The 12,125-nt window shown below is 39.3% G+C and overlaps 1 protein-coding gene across 3 annotated transcripts in view; it reads left to right on the top strand.

Annotated features, from left to right (window-relative positions):
- Ctnnd2 (catenin delta 2) overlaps nucleotides 1-12,125 on the top strand; it is a 727,532-nt gene that overhangs the window by 360,256 nt on the left and 355,151 nt on the right. The gene's annotated exons all lie outside the window — the stretch shown is intronic.

The following is a 12,125-nucleotide window of genomic DNA, read 5'->3' as shown; positions in this document are numbered from 1 at the left end:
AGTGGGTTAGTGAGCAGTGTTCCTCTATGGCTTCTGCTTCAAATTCCTATCCTGAGTTTCCTCAGTGATGGACAATATCCTGTAACCTGGAGTAAACCCATGTCTCCTAACGGAGCTTTTGCTCACATTGTTTATAGCAACAGAATGTCACTAGGATACCTGGTAATTTATTCAGGGCCTGTGTCACTCGCAGAGGGCATTTGGTCAGTGGTGGTGTGCTTCATACGTCTAAGTCTTTTTAATCGCCCTGACGCTTGGCATTAAGTCAATGCCAGGATAGCACAGTTAGCATCTTTCCGAATAACTGCTTCTGAAGTGAGTCACACAAAGCCAGCATTCTACACTGTTGGAGAGTGATTAATCATGTCACATATCCATATGTAGAAGGGAAATTGTGCCATTGTCAAACAGCCAGTGAACAGGTGGCATGCATGTGGAATAAACGGGTGATGTAAAAGGAAACGAATGCCCACCCAACATCTAGTTGGAACTGTGCCCAACTGTAAGCTTGATATTATAATGTCATCCTGGAGAAGAAACCTGTAACTCACAGTGTTTAAAATCCTCTAAAGTTGATGCCATGGAGAAATAACAGACACTATATTTGAACTAGATTTTATGTGATTTTGAAACACCTCCTTACAGAATAGATTTTCCTTCCATTATTTAGAGTTACTTTTTTCTTAGGATAACAGTGTATAACTAGAGGGAATATATAGATAACTAAGAAAAAGTCAAAACAGAGTAGAAAATAAATTTAGAAGAGGAATTTTAACTACAGAATTTAATCTGCATACATCTGCATACTCATGTATAAAAGACTCACACATGCATGTATCTTCCTTCACATGCACACACACACACACACACTTAGAGAATGAAATCAAAGGCAGGTCTAAACTTATTGTTAGGGACAAGGACCCTGGCTTATACCAATTCTACTGGACCGGCTACTTTTCATTGAGTCACAGTAAGCCACATTCTTCAGATTCATCTGTGAGAAAATGCCAGTGGAAATCAATATACACTGTTGTAATTCCCCCGCCTGTCTTTCCTTTGTCCTCTTCAACTGCTGACATACAGTGGAGAATGTTTTGAATTACATATGTATGTGAAGTGTAATACATGAATATATATGCACATGTGTACTTGTGCATGCATGCAGATACACACAGATAGAGAGATGATAAATATATGGCAGATAGCTAGATACGTAGACAAATGGTAGGTAGATGACAGGTAGTCTTAAACTTCGGAACTGATTTCTGTTCGTAGGCAGAGCATAGTACATTTGATGTTTACCCTGGGTTCACACTTAGAGCACTGCGAATCCTCTCTAGAAGAGAAACACATTTCCCAAACTTCATCCTGAATCCAGAACTCAATTGAGATCCTCAATAAGTAAAACTCAAAGTTGATTCAAAAAGAATACATTCTTCCCACTAAGAGTAAATTAGTATTTTTAATTATTATACCGAATGTATATAGTTTCCACTAACATTTATTTCTGTGCCAGTCTGTTCAGCATCAATTCTTGCTGTTTTTCATAAAACGTAGTCACTAAACAAATCTACACAAAGTATCTTTTATTTTTTTCATAAAATACTCTGGTTTTTCCAGTCTCCCAAATATAAAACTGCATCTACAGCTACTCTGGACTTTTATTTTAATACAGAAATGAATTATGGTAAAACTCAATATATACATTGTTTTCATAAAATATTATTACCACAGTGTATGGAACAAAAAAATTATTTCTATGTAGAATGATGGAGGAAGGAATGTGTCTATTTATTGTTTCCACAAGCATTAAAAGGAAGATGTGTGTGGTAGGAGGCTGCTTGTTCATTTCCCAGCCACCCAGACTCACAAAATAATCACAAAGAAACTATATTATTTAAATCACTGTTTAACCAATCACTTAAGTGTATTGCTAGCTAGCTCTTACATCTAGAATGAACCCATTTCTGTTATTTTATATTTTACCACAAGGGTTGTGGCCTCTCGGCAACATTCCAGCTGACAGCTCATGTCTTTCCCCACTGGTGGCTACATGGCATCTCCTGACTCTGTTCTTTCTCCTAACATTGAGTTTAGTTTTTCCCACCTAGCTATGATCCCCTATAGCTCTGCTATAGGCCCAAAGCAGTTTCTTTGTTCATTAGTCAATAAAAGCAACACATAGACAGAAGGACTTCCCACACCAGATGTGTTTAACAGGCTTTACATAATGAAGTATGCCTACATGGAAATGACAGTACAGGTGAAGATGTAATCACAGTCTCAGTAATCACCCAAATATCAGGATCAAACTCCTGAAGTACTGGCATTACAGCTAAAAACTTCCCCAGACACATGCCTTATGGTATATTAAACAAATAAAATGAGAATTCTCACACATGTCAAATGTTTCTCCAGCAATCATAGACAAAGCCCCTCAGTTGGAGCTTTCCATAAGTATTTTCTCATGCACAGGTAAAGTTTCAATGTATTGTGTTAGAAGAGCAACATTCAACACAACTTAACTGTTCACCCTGAACACACTTCATGAGAGCTATTGCCCAATATGAGAAAGCTGACAGTGGTCTTAACAGCTCTATCAATACAGAGCTCTGTTCAATCCATTTATTAATTATTTGTTAGAATTCATAGAGAATGCTGCATAATAGATATCTATTACTATAAAGAGAAATTGAGTTGTTGATAATTAAGAGATTTAGAAGCATCAAAGTGAAATAATTTTTATAAAACTAATAGAAAAACATTAAGGGTAAAATAGCTAATGGTTCTTTGTCAAGGGCTCATCCACAATATTTTTGTAAAGTAAGGAAATAACACACTGAGAAATATAGTTATTCTTTCTTGCTCTATTTAGGTGAAGTTGTTCATAATAAAATGCATTAGCCACTTAATGTAGATATTGTTTTCAATATTTAAAAAGGTTACTTCTTTGATTTACTTGAGGAAAATTGGCACAGTAAAAATAAAGACATATTACTCTATTAACAAGTCAAATTTTCAGCATTCTAATCAATTTTGGACTTTGTCAGTGTGCAAATTATCGATTTTATATACTCATGTTAATATATGTTAAACCATTAGGGAGTTAACTTATTGAGACCCATGTCTGTATTGACTTATGTATGAATCTTAAATTTAAATTTGGACACTGAAAACCTTAAGTGAATTTGAATGCTTGCCAAACTTCTTTTGTTGCTTCATTTGTATTCATTTTACATACCTACCACTATTACATACCAACCTCTCGCACTCCTACCCCCTCACCTCACTCCGCCTTCCACTCCTCAGAAAGGGTAAGGCCTCCCAGGGAAAGTCAACACAGCCTAGCACATCAAGGTGAGGCAGAACTAAGCCCCTCCCCCTCCATGTCAAGGCTGGGTGAGGTATCCCTCCATAGGGAAGGGACTCCAAAAAGTCAGTTGATGCACCAAGGATAGATCCTGGCCCCACCAACAGACCAAGCCACACACTGTTACCCTCATTCAGAGGACCTCGTTTGGTCCCAAGGAGGCTCCCCAGCTGCCAGTCCAGAGTCCATGAGCTCAGGTCAGCTGTCTCTGAGGATTTTCCCGTCATGATCTTGACCCCCCCACCCTTGCTCATGTAATCCTTTCTCCCTCTCTTTGACTGGACTTGTCGAGCTAGGCTCAGTACTTCCATCTCTGCATCTGCTTCCACCAGTTACTGAATTCAGTTCTGTGATAACAATTAGGATAGTCACCAATCTGATTACAGGAAAAGGCCAGTTCAGGCACCCTCTCCACTCTTCCGAGGAGTCTTAGCTGGGGTCATCCTTGCAGATACCTGGGTATTTCCCTAGCACCAGGTTTCTCCCCAGCCCCATAATGGCTCCCTCTGTCAACATATCTCTTTCAATGTTCTCCCTCTCTGCCCCTTCCCCAACTCAACCGTCCCATTCACTCATGTTATCATCTCCTATCCCCGCCTCTACTGTCCCCCACCCCAGTTCACAAAGAAGATCTTATCTATTTCCCCTTTATAGAACAATCCATACATCCTTCTTAGGGTCTTCTTTGATATTTACCTTCTCTGGGACTGTGGATTGTAGCCTGGTTATCCTTTGCTTTGCATCTAATATCCTCTTATGAGTGAGTACACACCATTTTTGTCTTTCTGGGTCTGGGATACCTTACTCAGGATGATTTTTTTTAGGTCCATCCATTTCCCTGAAAATTTCATGTCATTTTTTAAAGCTAAGTAATATTCCATTGTGAAAATGTACCACATTTTCTTTATCCATTCTTTTGTTAAAGGGCATCTAATTTTTTTCCAGGTTCTAATTATTCTGAATAATGCTGGTATGAATGTAGTTGAGCAAGCGTCCTTGTGGTGTGATGGAGCATCCTTTGGGCATATGCATAGGGTGGTATACCTGGTTCTTGAGGTAGCTTGATTCTCAATTTTCTGAGAAACCTCCAGATACTGATTTCAAAAGTGACTATACAACTTTGCACTCCCACCAACAATGGAGGAGTGGCCCCTTATTCCACATCCTGTCTAGCATAAACTGTCATCAGTGTTTTTGATCTTAGCCCTTCTCTCAGGAATAAGATGGTATCTCAGTATCATTTTAATTTTCATTTCCCTGATGACTAAGAATGTTGAGTAATTCCTTGAATGTCTTCCAGCCATTTGAGATTCTTCTGTTGAGAATTCTCTGGCTAGATCTGTAACCCATTTTTAACGGAATTATTTGGTATCTTGATGTCTAGTTTCTTGAGTTCCTTGTATATTTTGGAGATCATCCCTCTGTCTGATGTGGGGTTGGTGAAGATCTTTTCCCATTCTGTAGGCTGCCGTTTTGTCTTCCTTACCACATACTTTGTTTTACAGACGCTTTTTAGTTTCACTAGGTCCCATTTATTAATAGTTGATCTCAGTATCTGTGCTACCGGTGTTATATTTATGAAGTGATCTCCTGTGCCAGTGCATTCAAGACTAATTCCTATTTTCTCTTCTATGGGGTTTAGTATAACTGGATTTATGTTGAGGTCTTTGGTCCACTTGTACTTGTGCATGGTGATAGATATGGATCTATTTGCATTCTTCTACATGTCAACATCCAGTTATGCCAACACCATTTGTTGAAGATGCTTCTTGTTTCCATTGTATAATTTTAGCTTCTTTGTCAATAATCAGGTGTTCATAGTTGTGTAGATTTATAGTGGGGTCTTCACTTCAATTCCATTGATCCACGTGTCTGTTCTTTTACCAATACCAAGGTTTTATTACTATGGCTCTATAGTAGAGCTTGAAGTTAGGGATGGCAATGCTTCTAGAAGTTTATTGTACAGGATTGGCAAACTTCTTCTAAATAGTATTTTTTGGAGAAGAAAGTTATAAAATTAGTTGATAACAATTAAATAGTTTATTTTTCTCAATCGTTTTGATGCCATCTCTTTAAGTCTGTTTAAGAAAAAGAAACAAAGCCTCACAAGGATATTTGTCACAGAAGGGTACCAGTCATCAAAATTTCTCAAATGTATAATCAAGTTACAAGAAAACCAACTAAATGTTAGAAATTAGGGACTATGAAATACATTTATAATAGTCTTGTGTAAGAAATACTGAAAAATTATAGCTAATAAAAACATGTAAGTCTATAGTAATGAGAGAAAATACAGTCAAATGTCCATAAATATTTCCTGTTATTTACAAAATTCTGAATGCTTTAAATATTTTCGGCCTTACTTATTTATTTATTTATTACTAGGGCTTTTTTTCCAAAAATAATCTTAAGCAATCACAAGACATTTCACTGAAACACACATAAAGGTCTCTCATACCCAACAACATTGGGAAAAAAGTCAGAGCAGAGAACCACATGGGCTTATTTGCTTCTGTGAATTTTGTCAAATTGTATTAAAGAAGGAAAAGGGAGAAGATAATTATGGCCCATGATTATGCTAATGGAGGTCAGGTTAGAGAAGATACTGTGTTGATACTCCTAGGTTCTGATGATTAGGGGCCAGGACGGTCTGACTGACTTTCTCCCATTCTGCCCTACAATGGAGCTGAGACATCACTCATTAGCTCCTTGGGTTCTCGGAGAAAGAATTTTTGTCTTTTTGAGGTTTGAATGATTTTACATTTGCACACTGTAAACGTAATGAACCAGTGTGGAAAATCTAGAGAAGCCACTTTTGCATTTGTATCACCTCCTCATAGTAAGTGAAGTCAGATATCCTGAGACCTTTCATGCAGCTGCAAGAATAACTCTAAAAATTGCTGGTGTCTGGGTATTAATTGTCTGACCCACCTTTCAAGAAAGTAATTAGCAAGCAAGGTCCGTCCGGGTGTGCTGTTTTTCAGCTTTCTGTCATAGCAAAATCATCATCACTTAAGGAAATGACTCCACCAGGCTCCAGTGGACGATTCCACCCTGATGGTCACACAGACAGCCCTGGTTGACTCAGTGAGTTACCAGAGAAAACAAAGGGCATGATTGTAGGAGAAGGATTGGGGAGGAAGTGCTGCAGGTGGAAGAGGATTAATAAGAATGAAGTGTGAGAGTAACAAAATGCCCTATATATGGCTATTAAATTGCTGAAAGAGGGGCTAGAGAGATAGCTCAGCAGTTAAGAGCACTGACTGCTCTTGCAGAGGGCCTGGGTTCAATTCCCTGCATCCACTAAGGCAGCTCACAGCTGTCTGACAACCTCACCCAGCATACTTCTAGGCAAAACATCAATGCACATAAGATAAGAATAAATAAATTATTTGAAAAAAAAAAGAAGTTACCAGAAGAAAACTTAACCAGTAAAAAAAAGTTCAGTAATGGTGCCTTAAGCTTTTGTATTTATTTATTTTGGGGGGGAGGGGCACACATACATGTGGAGGTTATAGGTCTCAAACTTAAGTGATTGACATGACAGCAAGGAACTGTACTCATTGAGATATCTCACTGATCTCGATGATGCTTTGTATCTTTAGCTCCCAGATGAGCAAAAGTTCTATCTTTTTGAACCCAAAACCCCGCCTCTTTCTCTTCAACTTTTGTTATTTTATATGCATTATATGTTTTCACAGAAGACAATCAGAGACTGAAAAAATTGGTTCACATGTTTATATTTAAATTATATTTAAGCTCAGCCTATAAAAGCTAAAGTGCAGTTTTACAATTTTATAGATTGGACAATACAAGGAATGATTCTGTTAGCTAAAATTCAATGTAAATTCTCAAAAAAACGTATATCTGCCCATATTACATTTGTCTGATACATATGTCTTTTGTCCTAAATGCATTTTTAAAGTATACATTTGCCATGAACTGCACTACAGTTAATCCACAATAACTGTTGACACAGATAGTTCATATTTCCAATACTGTGAGCATTTTCAAATAATAACGGAAAGCTGAGACACATTTCAGTCTCCTTAAGTCAGGCGTGCCTCCCAGTAATTCTCATGTCATAATTCCTCACAATCAATCTGTTCTTACCCAGCAATAGAATTGAGAAATGCTTTTGTTTGCTCTTAACTTTTCACAAACATTGAAATAGTCTTAACGTTAATAGCCTGTCTTACTAAGGTTTTTTTTTTTTCTCACATTACAGTCTTGGTGGCTCTCAGCTGGAGCCCTGTGTAATCAGTTGACTAGGAGAGTAGAAATGGAGCTGGAGGGAAGAGATATTAAAGCATCTTCACCTGCTGAGTCCATTTCGAGTTCCTCCTAACCTAAGTATTTAGGGCTGACCACTTGGTGTTGAATAATCAGTTAGGGAGATCATCCCTGGGGAAAACTAATTATTCTTCTCCCAGCAGTCAATAACTGCCTGTAGCTCATCCCTGGAGCAGAACCTCATTTCTGTGCCCATGTGATGGCTGTTTTACCATGTCATTCAGCTCCTGCCATGACAGAGACTCGCTCTCTCTGCACTCCCCCAATACAGCTGAAACTGTGATTCATGTGCTTCCTTTTAACCATGGGGTCATGGTTGTATCTCACAGCCCAAAATGCATCCTATACAGTCCTTTCCACCCACCTGTAGCATCATCTAGAACTGTTGACCTGACTTAAACAAGTCATCAATTAAATTCTTTCATGGTTGTCTCATGTTAGAAGTCTTCCATGTCAATACTCCCGTATAGTCTCTTTTCTTTTTATTTATTGAATTTTGTCTCACCATTTCTTTCAAGTCCTGGACCATACCATGTTTGTACCCAGATGTCCTCCTTGGTGTAGGAAATCTGGGGGAAATTTCTCTCCAGTCCATATCTTAACACACTTAATACATTCTGATTTATATCACTTTCTATGTCATCATCTCTTGATGATTCGCATGTTGTTTCCATTCTGAACTATAATTTTCTCAAAGTAATAAGACTTAGCGCTTTAATAGTTTTGCTTTAAGTCTCAATTGCAGAAATCCACAGTATGGAGTGTATCTAGCACTCCTTTTAAGAATTAAATAAAATACAAGATTGACTCATTCTTCAATGAAGACACTACACAGTACTTAACCCATTGTTTTTGCACATATCCTTTTATTGAGAATAAAATTGTCCTGCAGAATTTCAGGATGATTCGCACATTTAATAGTCAGTCATTTGACGAGTTCTCTTCGTGTTGGCTGCCAAGGAGCACTGTGTGCTATGCAGATTATCAGTTCCACCTTAACAAACCTTCCCAAGGTCAGGGGCAGCAGTACAAATGGACTTGCCCCAGACCTTGTGGGTAGAGAATCTAAGTAGGGCAAACGGGGAGCTCTCGTGCCGTTCCTCATGGCATTAACCAAAGTCATTCACTCTACCAGCCGAGCTCAGAAGTAAAGTTTAAGATCGTTTCTCTCAAATACCTGCCAACTCAGTGTGCCTCTGGGCATCTCCTGTCTCTCCAGCTGGCCAGCTTGGGCTTTCTCGTAGCATGGTTGTCATAGTGTAGCCAAACATCATCTATGGAAGCTGGTGTCTCAGAGCTACTTTTATTTATTCAAAGGACTAACAGCTGAAGATCTCCTAAGACCCAGCCTGCAAAGTTAGAAATTTAAAAGTTGTACTCTCCCCGCTTTCAAATTCTCTCTTTTATTAGTAAAAACAGGTCTTTGGCCAGTCCAGACTCAAGGACTAAAGGCTGGGGTTGGGGTGGGAGTGTCTAGTGGACTACTTGAGATTTGTTTCATCAGGATTAACTGCTTCCGGGAGCTGTGAAGGATCAGTCCAACAGTTATTGTTTGATTTCTTGACATCTCCATGACTGCTCAGTCCACCTCCATAAAACCTTTGTCACCTTTCATTTTAAGTTGTAGAACACAAACTAGGGGCATGCAAGTCACTGAACACCTGCCTCCATAACGGAGCCCAGAAGAAAAAGAAAAAAGAAAAAGAAAGAGTCCATACAAATCCCCCGCTATGCAAATTCATCTCAGTAAAGAACAGCTGTTGGATACTTTGATTTCACAAAAAAAATGTTTCAGACAATGTTAACACATAGCACAGGCTTACTCTTTCTTTTAAACAGTTGTGAGAGCCTTTAAACTCACAGATTCAGCTGCACATCCCGACAGAATACGCAGTTCCTACTGATAGCATGAAGAGTTCTTGACTGAATCCCTACAAAGGAAGAAAATGAGAGCGGTGAAGTATGACCCTGAAGCACAGTGTATTTATTTCACCCAGACACACTGAAATTTCATTCCCTGTGCATCATTAACCCTAGGGTTAAAGAATGACATTTCGCAAATGTCCCCAGTCTAAATTAGGGCAAAAAGGATGGTCTTGTTTTTGTTCTTGTTGTGTGTGGTCATGGTATGGTGTGTGTGTGTGCGTGTGTGTGTGTGTCTGTGTCTGTGTGTGTGTGAGAGAGAGAAAAACTCTGTGTGTGTTGTGTGTATGTATGTGCTCCTGAACTCACATATGCATGCACATATATGAATATGCTAATCAAAAGTTCTCATATCAACATTTCACCCCATTGTGTCTGTTTTTTCTATTAATAACGCGACACTTTCAAAGAATCACATAATTTCTGTAGAGAAATCAGATTAATCTTATCAATTACAAGTAAAAGAAAACAAAAGTCATATTTGGTTTCCTTGTTCTTTCTTCCTGACTACAAAAGGAAAATGAAGGGAAGCTGGACCTTGGGGAGAGGCAGGATTTTCTCCTAGATTGACAGCCATCAGTTTCAACCTTCCCTCAAGTTCTAGAGGCCTTTCCTTCACTTCACTTATGCAACAATGTCTCAGTCACCTCCCCTGACCTCCCTTATTTTTTTCTTTTGCAATTAACTTGTTTATAATTCCTGCACAAAACCCCAGTTTTGTAATCACATTTGTGTGCATGCCTATCATTGCGTATGATGCCTATTCTGAGCAAATGACTCCGTCCAGCCATTTCTCCAGGATCGTAAGACTCTAAGAGTCTGCTAAGAACTAAGTCAACACCACCCCTCATTTCATTAAGGCCATTAAGCACCTCAGGTGAGGAGGATTTTGTGATTTCCTCAAAAGCTGTATTAAACCAACAAATTAAAATGAAGGATGTCCTCGCTGGCTGTGCGTTTCTTCAGACCTCACTCTTGTTCCAGTTCCCTGTTGTCTTGAACAAACAGGAAGTCCTCAGGAGCAGAGCGGGGATATGGTAATGACAACTGCCACTGCTGAGTGTAGATTGATCTTCTTATAATTGTCCCCAATTAGAAGCCACTGAGAACACATCGCAGAACACTGATAAGTGAAAATAATGTTTCACTTAACAGGAAGCTTGAACGAGTGAAATATTGCAATGGGCTTAATTAGAGAGAAGAAAATTAGTTTGCTCAAGTTTATACATCGGACAGACATAACTGAAAGCAAAAGACATCCAATCATGAGAAATAACATTCAATGGTATTTGCAAAGTATGATCTTCGTGCATGTATAAATGGAAGCTTAGTCAGAACACTGAGACATAATTTCACTTTCTCTTTTGGAAAAGAGTATACATACAGACTTTAAGAGAAAATGGCTCTGGTTTTTCCATTCTGCCCCTTCTCTTCTGCTTTACCATCTCTTCCTTCTGTGATCTCAGAGCCTTAAGGAAAGGAAGTGTAACGTGAGACAGATCTGTGTCAACGCACAGCGGCTGTGATTGCGTGAACAAGACTTTCGCAACACCGAGTCAGACAAACATCCAATCATGCATTGGAGAGAGTAAAACAAAGTCCCACCCCTGCCAATGGGAAGACATTAGTAATCAATGGCTGCTAGAGGAAGGATACTGCTTCAGAGATGTGGCCCTTCGAGGCCACCCATGCGCCAGTAAACATCCCAGCCCCTTGCACACAAAGGCAAGAATGTATGTGTTTAATCAGCACATAGGGTACGCATGTATGGAGTTCTTAACTACCAACTAAGGAAACGGGAGACACAAAATGGCTCTTTATATTTACATGTGTAAAGCATAAATTAAATTTTCGCTGTTGCTCTAAGTGGTTCTGTGTGTCCACTGTTAAATATAGTTGGTGTTAAAGTATTGGCCACATGGGAAGATGCAGGTGGGCTGGGGGGAGCAGGGCTTTTCTGACTGGTGAATGTTTTTATTTCAAACAAGATTGTTTCAGTTGAACTTTCACTCAGTAGGTGTCTTATTTATTCCAACCATGCTTTATGACAGATACAATGAAGGGCTCGCTCCCATTCTGTCGCAGTAAATATCCAAATGAGATGGACTTCTTGAAAAACACAAGTAAAAGATCCGCTTAGTGAGAGGAACCTCTGTGCTGTCTACCCTGTGGTGACTCCCACCCAGAAGCACATGACTCATGAGTGCCAATCCCCCAGCTTCCTGCCTGCGGTGGACTCCTAAATGGATGCAGCTTGGTCTTCACGGAGCTAATGGGTTAGAGAAGACAAGCACAGGTTATCTCAACACACTTTGATGAAGTAACAAAGCAAGGGTGGAGTCTCAGAGATGCTGAGCCCCATTCATGCATACCTAACAGGGCAGCTGAGATGAGGTCCTCACAGCAGCTTGGCGGTGTCTCCACCAGCCTACCAGGGCTCTCCAGAAGAGCTGTGTGTCACTCTCACATCCGTGGACATCCTCTGACAGCTTGTGAGCTCAGGTCACTTGATTGGGTTCTGCTTTAGAATCTCATTACA

Source organism: Chionomys nivalis, chromosome 15, assembly GCF_950005125.1.
Source record: "Chionomys nivalis chromosome 15, mChiNiv1.1, whole genome shotgun sequence".
Taxonomy (NCBI): Eukaryota; Metazoa; Chordata; class Mammalia; order Rodentia; family Cricetidae; genus Chionomys; species Chionomys nivalis.
Note: the sequence above shows the minus strand (reverse complement) of the source record. Positions and strands in the feature narration are given on the sequence as shown.